Below are 14989 nucleotides of genomic sequence, written 5' to 3' on the forward strand. Positions count from 1 at the left end.
TATAGTCATTGTTAATCTGATGGAATCAGTCGGGCCCCAAACTCGGCCCAGTTAGAATTTTTTTTGTTTTTGAACAACTAAAATTGAAAACTGATCCATTGATCATCTCAAACTATTTGAAATCAAATTTGACCACTGATTGATCATTAAAAACTCATTTTATCACTTATCTGCAAATTGTGATTCTCTACTAATAGGGCCTATTGGCTAGTTTAAAAAATTGACATAAACAAATAATAGGGCCCTGAAAGCCAACATACCAATACTTTGTTCCACATTCTTGCACCCTAATAGATCTTGTCACATGACAACTAGTTAGTCAAAAGATATTGATGTTTGAAGTTGCCCAGTTAAAAACTGCTTGCAGATAAACAAGTTAGAAAACTAGAAATTGCATTGGGTTTTGGCTTTGAAAGCTGGGTAAATAGATGCTTGAAGGTTCAAAAACTAAGGAATTAGTTCATAGCCATTAATTTGGACTCATGACAAATAATGGGACACATTTGGTGAGTGTGCAAAGTGGGCTACTTAGAATTACGAGACTAGAAAATTAGTAGAAAAGTATTTTTTGCAAAAGGAATGGCCCTAGGAAAGTATGCAGAAAAATTTGTCAAGGTTTACAAATTGGAACAATTAAAGTATTTTTGGAGTAGAATTTAGGAGTATAAACCATTTTATCTCATTTATTACAAATTTAGACTTACTACATCCCGAATAAGGGTACTAATCAATCTATATTTTATGACACCAGTGAAAAGTTATAAATTGCATTCAAAATTGCACTAGAAAATTGATCAAATGGATATGTCATAAGCTCAAATCTAGAGTGTAGAAAGTGTGTGACCTCTATAATGAAATGAAAAATTAATTTTCTTAGTATGGTCAAATGGGTCAAAGTTATAATCAGTCAAATAGGGCTTCCAAGATTTTTGAGTAATATGTATCAGCATGATAGATAAATAACCAACTTTTAGGGATTCAAAACCTAATAAAAACATATCAAAATTACTCAAAAATTGAAACATAGGTTCACTGATATGCATAATAAATAATCCCAAAGTGGTGAGTCATGAAATATTACTAGGTAGAAGATATTAGAAGGCAAACTGGGCTACTATACACTATTTGACACTTAGAATTGTGAAATATGACACTAGCTCAAAACAAAACTTTGCAGAATGATTTGAAATGACAATTTATCATTATAGGATGCATGGATCATCTAAATGCAAGGTGTTAGAAACATAAAACACCTTGTAGGCCTTAATATGACAACCAAGTCCTCAAGCAAGAAAATGTACTTGTATGGTTCAAAATGACTCAAAATTTGGAATGGTACTCAAAATGGGGAATGCAAATTTGAGTGCCTATTGGAATATTCAAAATGGGAAGAGTACTTCTCAGGGGGGAGGTGGAGGGGGGGGTCAATCAGAAGTAGCACACCTTTCAACCTTTTTCAATCCTTTAAATATAGAACTAAAAAACAAATTGCATGCATGTAAACATATAAAAGAACATAAAATCAATCACATGCAATAACACATGACAGTAGAATTGATAACCTAGAAACCCTCCAAGAATAAGAAGGTAAAACTGGGGTGGGGATGATACCCACAAAAATCACTGCAGCAATCTGATGTAGGAGCATCCAGAGGTATAAGGGCAATCCTGTACAACCAAAAAAATGTACTTAGACTTAGTTTTTGTTTCATGTGTTTTCATTTTTGGATACCCATTTGGGTCAAATAAAGGTTCCAACTCTCACAATTCCACTATCAGTGTTCTAGGATAGAGTATTTGAACACCTTGGGATACGTATCAATGCCAAAAAATAGGAGTATGTAATTGAGCCATCATTTTGGTGAACTAGAAGGTGTAAATTGGTCATATGATTGTAATTGTAATTTAGAGCATTCCAAAAAAAGAATCAGGTCAAAAGGCCCCACAGTTTGAAAGTTCGCAATTTTTTGATTTCTGGAGACCTCCTAAGAATGCTTCAAAGTCAAGTTAGGGGCATAAAACAACCTTGAATAGGGCTGAAAAATGAGGGACAAGTGAAGCTGGTCCATAAGGCTTCAGAGCACTTTGAGAGCTTTCTGGAAATGTAAATGGTTCATCAATCGGAGCTACAATTCAAAAGTTATGCCTCCCAAAAGTTTGGTTACTGTTTCTAGATTCTTCTAATTTTGTGCCAACTTCTAATGCAACTTCTAGAGCCTTCTATTTGGTCGGTGGATGCCAACTAGAACTTTCTAGAATGTATTCCTAATCCTTAACCCTTCGAGGTCTATTTAAGAATATTTTTGGCATTGTAAAAGGCAGTTCGGAGTGGAGTTTGAGAGAAGGTACTGGAAGAAGAATTTATCTCTAGATTTATGCTATTTTAAGCCCATAGGGCATGTTTTGGAGTCTATTTCTCTACACTAAGTGTAGTGGCATATTTTTACAGTTAATAAAATTGTTCCTTTCCTATTGTGTCCATTCTATGCTTGGGGTTGTGTCCCCATCAAGTGGTATCAGAGTTGGTTTTCCTAAGTGTGTAGACAGAGCATCGACTGTGAGGCAGTTTGCACCAGGACTGTGTGGTTGTGGGTTTGAGCTAAGAAGATGCCTCCACAAAGAGAGCAATGTGGAAGGGCCAGAGCTATTAATCTTGAGGAGGTTAGAGCCCTTTAAGGGCAAGTACAAGCATTGCAAGAGGAGCTCCATAGAGGAAAAAATGTTGCTGTAGACAACAAAAGTGAGGACAATAATGAAGAAGAAGAAATTGGACCAGAAGGGGAAGTTGATGGGGAGGTTCTAAATTAGGTAGAGGTAACACTTTTTAGGGCCATTACTAAGTTTGGGAAAAGACCTACAATTTATGTGGGTGTATTTTAAAGAAATTTGAAACCAAATGAGTTGATCGATTGGATCAATGAACTGGAAGAGTACTTTGAGTATGAGGATATCAAGGATCCAGATAGGGTTAAGTTTGCAAATGCCAAACTAAAGGGCCATGCCAAAATTTGGTGGCAAGAGGTTCAATTGGAAAGAAATAGAAGAGGAAAGGATAAGATCACAAGGTGGGATCGCATGGTGGACAAACTAAAGAAGCAGTTCATTCCTGTTGACTACGAGCTTGATTTGTTTAAGAAGATGCATGGGTTAAAGCAAGCAGGAAAATTAGTCCAAGAATATACAGAGGAGTTTTATCGACTTTTGATTAGAGTGGGGCATGTAGAAGAAAATAAGGAGAAGGTTGCTCATTATATCAATGGGTTGCGACCTAGCATCCAGGAGGAATTAATTCTGGTAAGAATGACCAGCGTTGAGGAGGCATACCAGTTTTCCCTACGAGTTGAAGAGAAGCTAAATAAGAGGTTTGAAGGGAGACAAAAAGGGCATGGTCAAGGAGGAAGGGGTAGTGGTAGGTCATATGGAGGCCGAAATTAAACCCAAAAGAAAAATGAAGATGTGGGTACTAGTAGGAACCAGAGGAATGAGGGTTTCAACCACTCCCGTAATCAAGACTTTGGAAATCAGAGAGGAAGAGGTAGAGGACATGGACAAGGAAGAGGAGGCTTTTGTGGTACCTATTTCCATTGCAATGAAGAAGGTCATCATGCCTTTGAATGCCCTCAATGATAAGGAAGGACAGATAGGAGAGCTGAGGGTCAAGCTAGGGTTGCTCATGTGGATGAGGATGCACAATCATCACATTCAGAGGATGTAGAAAGAGGAGAGACTTTAGTAAATGAAAGGGTCCTACTAAGTGGTGAGATTGAACCAGGACAAAGAAGGAGTCTATTCCATAGCAGGTGCAAGTGTGAGGATAAATGTTGTGATGTGATCATTGATGGTGGTAGCACTGAAAATTTGGTGTCAAAATAGATGGTCTCTAAATTAAAGCTCAAGAGGGAGAAACACCCCCAGCCCTATAGGATCGCTTGGGTGAAGGATGATCATAAGGTCCTAGTAAGTGAACAATGTTTAGTGAAATTCAAAATTAGGAGTTACCATGATGAAGTTCTCTATGATGTTATTCCATTAGATGTTTGCCATCTAGTGTTCGGTAGATCATGGCAATTTGATAGGCATGCAGTACATGATGGTCATGCAAACACATACTCTCTAACAAAGGATGGAGTTCACCACAAACTGAAGCCCATGAAAAAGGAAGGCAAAAAGGTATGTAGCAGTGCTAGGATTTTTCTTTTTGATGGAAGGAAGTTTTTAGATGGCATGAAACATCAGTGTATGTGCTATGCTTTGATCCCTAGGAAAGATAAAGAAGGTAGTAGTGAAATACCACATGAAGTTTCAGATTTACTAGGTGAGTTTGGAGATATCATTTTTTATAATATTCCAGAAGGATTGCCACTAGTAAGGAAAATTAGTCATCAGAAAGATTTAATTCCAGGAGCTAGTTTGCCTAACAAGGCTGCTCACAGGATGACTCCTACTAAAACTAAGGAGCTAAATAGATAGGTTCAGGAGCTATTGAGGAAGGGCTTGATTCGAGAGAGCCTAAGTCTATGTGCAATACCTGTAGTACTAGCACCAAAAAATGATGGAGAGTGGAGGATGTGTATAGACTCTCGAGCTATAAATAGGATAACCATTAAGTATCAGTTTCCTTTGCCAAGAATGGATGATCTTATGGACTACTTGAGTGGAGCTTAGTACTTCACAAAGATAGATCTTAAGAGTGGCTATCATCAGGTACAAATACGAGAAGGAGATGAGTGGAAAACAACCTTCAAGACCAAGAAGGGTCTTTATGAGTGGTTATTCATGCCCTTTGGATTGACAAACGCCCCAAGCACCTTCATGCAACTTATGAATTAGGTACTTAAGAAGTTCTTGGGAAAATTTGTTATTGTCTATTTGGATGATATTTTAATTTTCAGCAAGAATTTGGAAGAACATTTATTGCATATTTGTAGTTTCCTTGAAAGGTTAAGGGAAGAGAAACTGTTAATTAATTTGAAGAAGTGTATCTTTGCAAAAAGGGAGTTAGTCTACTTGGGTTTTGTTTTATCACCTGAAGGTCTCAAAATGGATCCAAAAAAGGTAAAAGCCATCTTGGAATGGTCTACTTCAAGGTCTGCTACTGAGGTAAGATCATTTCATGGTCTGGTTAGTTTTTACAGGAAGTTCATTAAGAATTTTAGTGGCATATGTTCACCCCTGACTGACACAATAAGAGGAGATAAAAAAGAGTCCAAATGGACTGTGGCAGCTGTAAGAAGTTTTGAATTGTTGAAGATGAAAGTGACAAAACAACCTATTTAAATGGCACTTTCAGATTATAGAAAGGTATTCCAGGTGGATTGTGATGCTAGTGGCAGTGCTATTGGGGCTATATTGAGCCAAGAAGGTAATCCTATTGCATATTTTAGTGAAAAATTGAATGATGAAAAAAAGAAGTATTATGTTTATGATCAAGAGTTCTATGCAATAGTTGAGGCCTTAAAGAAATGGAGGCATTATTTGTTGCCAAAGGAATTTTTTTAATATATTGATCACCAGGCATTAGAGTACCTAAATAGCTAAGGTAAAATGAATCAAAGGCATATGAAGTGGGTAGAATTCTTGTAGAGTTATACATTTGTGTTGAGGTATAGAAGTGGAAAATCTAACAGGGTTGCAGATGCACTAAGTTTTCTTACAGTAATGCAGGTTCAAGTAGTTGGGTTTGATGAACTTGAGAATTTGTACCCTGAGGATCTTGATTTTGCTGAAGCGTGGAAAGCTTGTAAAGAGCTTGTTGCTATAGACAGAACTAAGTGGTTAGACTATTTGATTCAAGATGGTATGTTATTCAAGGGCAATCAATTATGCATTCCAAGAAGTTCCATGAGGGAAAATCTGATTAAGGAGAAACATAGTGGAGGGATGGCAAGACATTTTGGTCGAGATAAGACCATTGCTATTCTTAGAGAATATTATTTTTGGCCTCAGATTTCATAAGATGTGAAGAATTTTGTACAAAGTTGTCAGATTTGTCAAGTTGCCAAGGGCTTTAGTCACAATACTAGACTATATTAGCCATTGCCTATTCCATCAAAGCCATGGAAAGAAATAAGTATGGATTTTGTTCTTGGATTGCTAAGGACACAAAGGGGTAATGAATCAGTATTTGTGGTGGTTGATAGGTTCTCCAAAATGGCACATTTCATTCCATGCCACAAAACTCATGATGTTGTCCATATTGTAGACTGTTTTTTAGAGAGGTGGTAAGACTACATGGTCTTCCAAGGAGTATAGTTTCTAACAAAGATACTAAATTTGTAGGGTATTTCTGGAGAAGATTGTGCAAGAAGTTGAGAACAAACTTGAAATTTAGTTCCACACATCACCTGTAGACTGACGACCAAACAAAAGTGGTAAACAGAAGTCTGGGCAATTTATTGAGATGTTTAGTTGGAGATAAGCCCAAGGGGTGGGATTTGATTCTACCACAAGTAGAGTTTTCTTACAATAACTCTATAAATAGGAGTATTGGTAGATCACCATTCCAAATTGTATATGGAAGTAGCCCAAGGACTGCACTAGAATTGAGGAAGATAGAGCAAGGGGAGAGGACAAGTGCCGAAGCTGAAGAATTTGCTAAACATATCAAGCATCTACATGAGGAGGTTTAGGCACACATTACCAAGATGAAGCAAGAGTATAAAGCTAGGACTGATCAAAGGAGAAGACAAAAGGAATTCCAAGTAGGGGATCTAGTCATGGTACACTCACGAAAAGAAAGATTTTCATCCGGTACTTACAACAAGCTAAAAATGAAGAAATTTGGCCCCTGCAAAATTTTGAAGAAACATGACTTAGGAAATGCATATAAGGTGGAGTTGCCAGATGGAATTCACATTTCTCCTATTTTCAACATTGCAGACTTAACAGAGTATCATGATGATGGTGCAGATGAGGAGCTGATGTTAGAGCCATGTCCAATTCCTACTTCTAAGAAGGAGGAGATAAAGGAGATCCTAGATAGTTGTGTGGGTAGGAGTACTAGAAATAGGCAGTATGAAGAGTATTTGGTCAAGTGGAAAGGATAGCCAATAGAGGACTCAACTTGGATTTCAGCAGCTGAGGTTTCCCATTTGGGATTTTCTACCATTCATAAAGTGGCAGGGTCACTTTTCAATCTACCCTGGGTGTCTGATGCAGGAGCATCCAGAGGTATAAGGGAAATCCTGTACAACCAAAAAAATGTACTTAGACTTAGTTTCTATTTAATGTGTTTTCATTTTTGGATACCCATTTGGGTCAAATAAAGGTTGCAACTCTCATAGTTCCACTATCAATGTTCTAGGATAGTGTATTTGAACACCTTGGAAGACATGAAAATGCCAAAAAAATAGGAGTATGTAATTGAGCCATCATTTTGATGAACTAGAAGGTGTAAATTGGTTGTATGATTGTAATTGTAATTTAGAGCATTCCAAAAAAAGCATCAGGTCAAAAGGCCCCACGGTTTGAAAGTTATCGTAGTTTTTAAATTTTTGGAGACCTCCTAAGAATGCTTCAAGGTTAGGTTAGGGGCATTAAATGACCTCAAATAGGGCTGAAAAATGGGGGATGAGAAAATCTGGTCCATAGGGCTATAGAGCACTTCGAGAGCTTTTCGAAAATGTAAACGATTCATCAATCAAAGCTACAGTTCAAAAGTTATGCCTCCCGAAAGTTCGGTTACCATTTTTGGATTCTTCTAATTTTGTGCTGACTTCTAATGCGACTTTTAGAGCCTTCTATTTTGTCAATGGATGCCAACTAGCACTTTCTAGAATGTATTCCTAATCCTTAACCCTCTAGGGTCTATTTAAGAATATTTTTGGCACTGTAAAAGGTAGTTCGGAGTGGAGTTTGAGAGAAGGTATTGGGAGAAGAATTTATCTCCAGATTTATGCTATTGTAAGCCCATAGGGCATGTTTTGGAGTCTATTTCTCTGCACTAAGTGTACTAGCATATTTTTATAGTTAATAAAATTTTCCCTTTCCTGTTGTGTCCATTCTGTGCTTGGGGTTGTGTCTCCATCACAATCAATGTTCAACCACTTCTGATGGTCTGTTGTATGAAAGGGCTACCTTGTTAAAGGCTTTACACTATGTCAATAGTGACCTAGTTAGAGGATTTACAAACACTTACATGAAGTGTCACCTTGTTAAAGGATTTGCAATAGGTTGTTAAACCCAGCTAATAAATAGGATTTTCAATCACCTTCTCCAAAGGTTCTCCTACCTAGCTATTAAGCTAACCTATCAATATAGGATTTCAGCATCTAATACAATTGTGAGAGACTATTAGAACATTTGACCTAATTGAATGCAATCTCAAATTACTAGATTCAAGTACTAGATCTTCTCTTCCTATTTTGACCCTTGATTTATCTAATCTCTATATGTGTTCCTTGTCCCTTCTGCTTCTCTAATCAACTAGATATGAAATTGTTGCTCTGTTCCTCTAAGTATTTTCCTCTTCACACTAAATTTTTTCTATAATCTCCCCATACACTATTCTCTTCCACACATGCAAAGGGTTTTCAACCTCCTTTTAAAGAATATAAAGACTTAGGGTTAGGTATGGATCTATGATCCATATTGAATCTCAAATTCTTGCTCATACCTTGGATTTTTCTCATTGGTTTCATGCCTTTTCCATTTTTCTAATTGGTTGCATGTAGATTTCATAGGGAATGTAAATGATTCATCCTTATCCTTTTTCTCCTTCAAAATTTCTCTAAGTTGGCTCCAAAAATGGTTTACATCTTAGTTTGTGAAAGCACAAGCTCTTATGTTGATCTTGAGTTACTTGGCACTCATTACATTACTGATGCTTGGCATGAACTGATTCCTAGATTGGTTGGCATCTATTACTTTCTTAGTTTTCTTGGCACATGTATGTTTTGTATTGCTTAGCATCTGAACATTTTTTGATTACTTGGCACATGAACTTTCTTGAGTCACTCGGTACATACTACATTTTGACTTTCTCGACACCAACTATGGCTCAGCACCTATTGAAATTCTAGCTTGGCATACATTATGTACTTGGCATATATAGTGAAAATGGTTAAGTGTGTTGACACTCAATTGTCAAGACTATTCTTTTTGAGCAACAATCTCCCGCTTTGACATGAGTGTAAAAAACACTTAACTAAGCTCTTATGAACTTAACTTTATTGAGCACATTTTTTTATCTACTCAACATTCATGCAAAAATTTAAAAATATTGTGAGTAATAATATGCCTTATGACTCCCCTTGAGTTGATTATGCCTTGTCCAATCTTGAAACTGAAATTCTATGCTAATGTGCTTGATTCTCTCTATCCTTTAGCCTATTTCTACATTCTAAGCCTGTATGTTGTATCTAATTTGTGTGAAGTTCAAAACTATGCATCTTCCCCTTTTCCTTTATTACTAGTCTCCACCTTTTTGGCTATTTACAAACTTTCCACTTTATTCTCAAAATGAATGAAAGAATGTAATAAAAAATGGTTCAAAATTTGATATTCTCCCATAGTATCTGCATATATACATATCTTTGCTTATACATATACCTCCCCCTTTTTGACACTAATTCCAAAGGGTTCTATGGAGTAATACCATGCTTAGCCAAAAATGTGCTATTTACCTCCAGGAGTATTTTTAGAGCTACATCTCAATCTACTAGTGCAATGTCCAATGACTTATGCTGGATGGCAATCTCTATTGCTAGATGTACAAATCCATCTAAGGTAGAAAGATTGGAATCTTTCTTGAGGATTGTTTCTGCATACATTTTCTCCTTATGGAGTACCTCTAAGTGAGGGGTTATAGAGGACTGAATTTGCATCAACTTAGCTATTGTATTTGCCTCCTCTACTATTAATACAACTCATTCTCTTTGAGTGTGAAGCACTTGAGCAAAATGCTTCCCACTTTGAGCTGGATTGGTGGGGAGTTGCATACTATAAATCTTTATATTTCTTTCCAAGCTCATTATTCTCTGGCTAGTCTCCTATGTGAAATTTGAAAAATCACACAACTTGTTGTACAAGGAGAATATATTCCCAAGTATAATCTTTACTCTGTCCAATTTCTTAGCTAGCTCAACTTGAGATAGTGCTATATCACCAAATATTTTCTCATTTACCTTTCCTTGGAACTTCTTTTTTGACCATTCCATTAATTTTTCATTTGTATCATGGTCTTCATTTGTACCCTAGTCAACTATGTCAAATAGTTGCTCTACTATTGGCCTTGAGACATCAAGTGTCTGCAAGCTGAAGACATCCATAAAGATGTACTTTATCTCATTCAATGGTTGCCTATATTTATATTTTTTTCTCAATACCTCTTGTCTCCTTCTTCTATCCAATTTAATCTATATTTCATTAATCTTCTCCTCAATGAGAGTGTTGGATTCATAGTAGGGTATTTTAATTTCTTCATCTAGCTTAGGAATTCCATAATGAAGTGTTCTGGCTACCCTTGTTGAGCTTGAGCTTGGTGTTCTAAATTACAATTCTAGCATGTTAGTTCTTGGCTTCTGAAGAGTTTGAGTAGGAGTACCTATTTTTTGTAATTCAACCAAATTTTGTATTGTATATTCCTCCTCATCTCTTATCTCTTCCTTCTCTTCTATTTGTCTAGCCTTTTCACTATCAATGGTTGGGGGTGTACTTGCTAACTATACTAATTTTTCTTTGTGTTCCCCTGCTACTGCACTCGGCACTTGAAGTGCATCTATTATTGTTTTTGGTGGAGATGGTGGTGGAAGTAATAAGAGTCCAATAGTTTGAGTGGTCAAGAGTGGTTCTTGTGTTTGCACCTCAGCTTCTTTAGATTCTACTATTTACTTTTGTAATTCATCAACACTAACTAGTATTAGGCTTGAACATAATCTAGTTGCTTGTGTTGATTGGTCAAGGATCTTTGTGAGATCCTCTATAGTCAAAGGATTAACATTTTGACAAGAAGTGTCAATAACATCCTTAATCTTGATAATCTTTGCAGGTGTGACAATAGCATGAGGAGGGCTAGGAGGTGATAGTTGTGTATCTTGCACACTTCGTTCTTGTTGTTCAATTGTACCCTTTTCTTTCTCTTTCTCCTCTTTATTCTCCTCTTCATCTTTCTTTTCTTCTTCCACTTGCTTCTCTTCCTCAACCTTCTTCTCTTCTTCCTTCTTTCTTGATGTTTTTATTTCCTTTATCTTGGAACTTTCTTCTGCCTTATATTCCTCATCAAAAACATCATCAATTTCCTTATAAATTATTTTCCACAACTGTGTGGATTTTCTCGCAACATTTTCAATTTTATTCTACAAAATACTAAATTCCCTATGCTTTGGAGTAAATATACTATTGAGCCTCTTGATTGCATTAGTTATTTGACCCTTAGTCAAATCAAGAAATAATCTATCTAAAGTAGATTCCCTTATTTCCTTTTCCATTTGTAGATAGAAATGCCATTTATCTTCAATGATTTTATACAACTCCTTGGGCATTGAGCCATCTAGATCTAGAGGTGTATGCTTGTACTTGGCCACCATAAAATACATAGATTCCTCTATTTTATTTTTCTCTTCCTTAGTGAGCTTATTAAAATCTAAATTCTTTCAATCTTTCAAGTCACCATTTCTAATCTTTGTACACAATTTATCTATGGTAGACTTGGGTGGATGACTTACCACTTTGAACTAACTATTATCATCTATCTCTATTTTTTCTTCATCTAAGTCCGGTTGAGCTACATATTTTCTTCTCTTCCTTGGCTCCTCATCAGCCTTCCTAGTAGTTTTCTTTCTCTTCTCTACCTCTTCTTTCACCTTTTGTGTTGTAGCTCTGGTGGTGGCTCTAGTAGTAGGCTTCTTTGGTATAGGTTTTTCCACTTGCTTTGCTTTGGGTTGAGGAGTAGGTGGAGTTTTAGCCTTCCTCTTGGTGACTTTAGTTCTAATAGGTGCTTCCTCAACTTCTTTTTCCTCGGCACCTTCCTCTTTATCCTCACCTAAGCCTTGTGTCAATTGTAGAGGTGCTTTCTTTGGCTCTTCCTCTTCATTTTCATTGTCATCTTCTTCTTCTCCTACTTCCTCTTCTTCAGTAGTGCTTGCTGCTTCAACTCCAAATCTTTTCTTGATCTTCTTGATCAATTTCTCCTTCTTTTTCACTACTATGGTTGTCTTAAGGTTTGTCACCATCCTTAATTTGACAATGTCATAAGCTCCAAAATGTTTTGTAGACTTGTCACTTTCCTCTGCAAGTAGAGCTATTATTGTTACTAAGGCTTGATCAACATCAAGTTCATAGTCCAATGGCCTAAGCCATCTCACTCTAGGTATGACTTCTTGTACATAAGTGTAATCAATATCCACTAGGAAACATATGTCATTTTCATGCTGCTCTACCAGTGAGACTAGTATCCTCATTCTCTATTTCATGGAATCTTGAAGTCCTCAAAGTAACTAGTCATTTGGGCGTCAAAATTCTCACCCATCTTCTCAATGAATCCATTTATTTTCTCAACAATGGTCTTGTTCTACTCCCATTTCACCTTGCCTGCTAAAGGGAATTCTTTCATAATATAGAAAAACATACAAACCAAAATTGAGCCAAATTTGCATTGAGCTCCCTTAGACTTCCTTATAGCTCCCAGATTCTCATTGATCTGCTATAACATGTGCTTTGCAAGATCATATGTGTGATCTTTCTTCACCAATTTATAGGCTAAATCTACTGCAATACATGGTATACAGTTTAGTCTACTTGATTGGTAGAATTTGTGGGGTATGACTCTCATAGAAAAATCTAGTAGTGGTTCTGTAATGGTGTCTATTTTCATTCCCCTATTATTCCATTTTGAACCTATATTCTTCTCTATGGCTTCCCTTTTGCCACTTCTCAGGGTCTTTGGCCAATCTAGGGTTAGAATACTAGTAACCCTATGGACAGTTTTCTTTGTAAACTTTATTGGTCCTATCTCAAACCAAAAGGCTTCATTGTTGATTCTTCTCAACATTATTCATGTCCATTCCATTTTGAAAATAGTAGGGAAAATTAGGGCTTTGGTTAGACCCTTCTTCTCAACTATGGAGAATTCATCTTTAAGTTTTCCATTATCACACAGTTTATCAAATGCATTAAAAATCTTCAAATCTCCTATGGCTCCAACTTTACAATTATAACACTTTCGAATGTCTTGAACCATAACAAATTTATTAGGTATTATAGATAGGGAACCAGTAGGATCATTCTTATAGGTGACTTTAGGGATGGGCCTAAACTCTGGTTGTTTGACTTCATTACTGACAAGTTGAATTTTATGACTTTTCTTTCCTTTGGTAGATTTTGACCTAGATGCCATCATTTGCTAAACTAGGGTTTAAAATTAAATAAGCTTTCAAAATTTTCATAGCTCAACACTTGAATGAAATACCTATAAATCAATGAAATTGAGTTGAATCATATTTGGAATCACTACAAATCACTATTTGATCACTGTACAATCACCTCTTCGCTCTGCTAAACTTTGCTTTGTGTTTGAATGATTCAAAAATGAATGATTTTCAACTTTATTAGGTTAAAAAACCTAGCATTTATTGCATTTGTGATTATAGCTTTATACTCAGCATCCACTATCACATCTTATTCAACATCAACTAAAATTGTCAATTGCTCGACAACCACTAACATCTCTTACTTGGCATCCATGAGACTATTCAACTTGGCACATACTAGAGTTTCACTTAGCAACCAAAGGTAGCTTGACATCATCTTTTAACTTTTAACTTGGCATCTTTTCTCATGCATCTTTCTTTTTTATAGTACTTCCATGTTTTCTTGGGCTGATGTATGATACATCTTTATGTGTATCAATCCCATGCATCTATCTTGTGTTTAATTGGATGAGGTGTGATCACTTGACTTCTTGGATGAAGTGATCTCTCCATTTGATGTGTTGCATTCACCTTTCTTCTTCCATGTCTTGTTCATTTTTTCTCTTATATGTTCAACATCAATCTTCTCTTTTCCTTTGTTGACTTCAGTCTTTAGTGCTTTTGACTTTGTAGGACAGTTTCTGCTGATATGAACAATTTTCAAACAACTAAAACATGTAGATTGGTTTAGCCACCTACTATAGCTTCCATTGAAATGTTTCCTTATGCAATTTTTAGGAATGTGTCCATACTCTTGACAATAGTGGTAGCTATATCTAGTATTGTAATCCCAATTGTAGTGATGTGCATGATTGATTCCTCTCACAAACTGATTAAGTGTCCACATAGGCTTTGATTTGCATTCAAATGCTCTATGTCCATACTTTTTGTAGTTGTAGGAGTGACCCTCAAATCTTGGTGTCCTCATGGTCTTGGTTCTGTAGTCTTGTGTTGAATGTCCTTGCTTTTTGCACTTGTGGCAAAAGTTTGCATTTGTAGGCTGATCATGCTAATGACTATTCTTACTTCTGCACACATTAGAGGTATGTTCGTTTTTACCATAGAAATGAAAAGTAGGTGTAGTATTCTTACCTTTGTTGGTTCTTTCTTCTGCAGTCTTGGATGATTCTCCTTGTTCAGTGCTGATGTAGCCAAGTCTTAAAGTATCATTACTAGCCCTTGGTGATTTTAGTAATTGCTCAAAGTACTTGATGGCCTCATTGGGTTTGTTGTAACTTTCTACTATTTCCTTTTCTCTCTTCAATTGATTCTACAATTTTTCATTCTACATCTTCAAGGTGGAGATCTCAATGTCCCTCATGTTTAGTTCATGATGAGCATTCATCATCTGGTTTAAGATGTCTAGCTACATGTTTGAGATCTTTTCAAATTCAATTTTCTTCTCCTTTAGCCTATTGGTGAGATTTCTCTTGTCATCTTCTATCATGGCCTTGTCTTCAATAGCTCTTTCCTTTTGTTCAGTCACTTCACAAAGCATTATGGCTTGTGATTCTTGTTCAAGATTGAGTAATCTAATTTCTTCAGCTTGTGCTCTATCTTTCTCCATTAATTTTTCTATTGTT

Source organism: Cupressus sempervirens, chromosome 5 (assembly GCF_028749045.1).
Source record: "Cupressus sempervirens isolate cs-2001-9-10 chromosome 5, ASM2874904v1, whole genome shotgun sequence".
Taxonomy (NCBI): domain Eukaryota; kingdom Viridiplantae; phylum Streptophyta; class Pinopsida; order Cupressales; family Cupressaceae; genus Cupressus; species Cupressus sempervirens.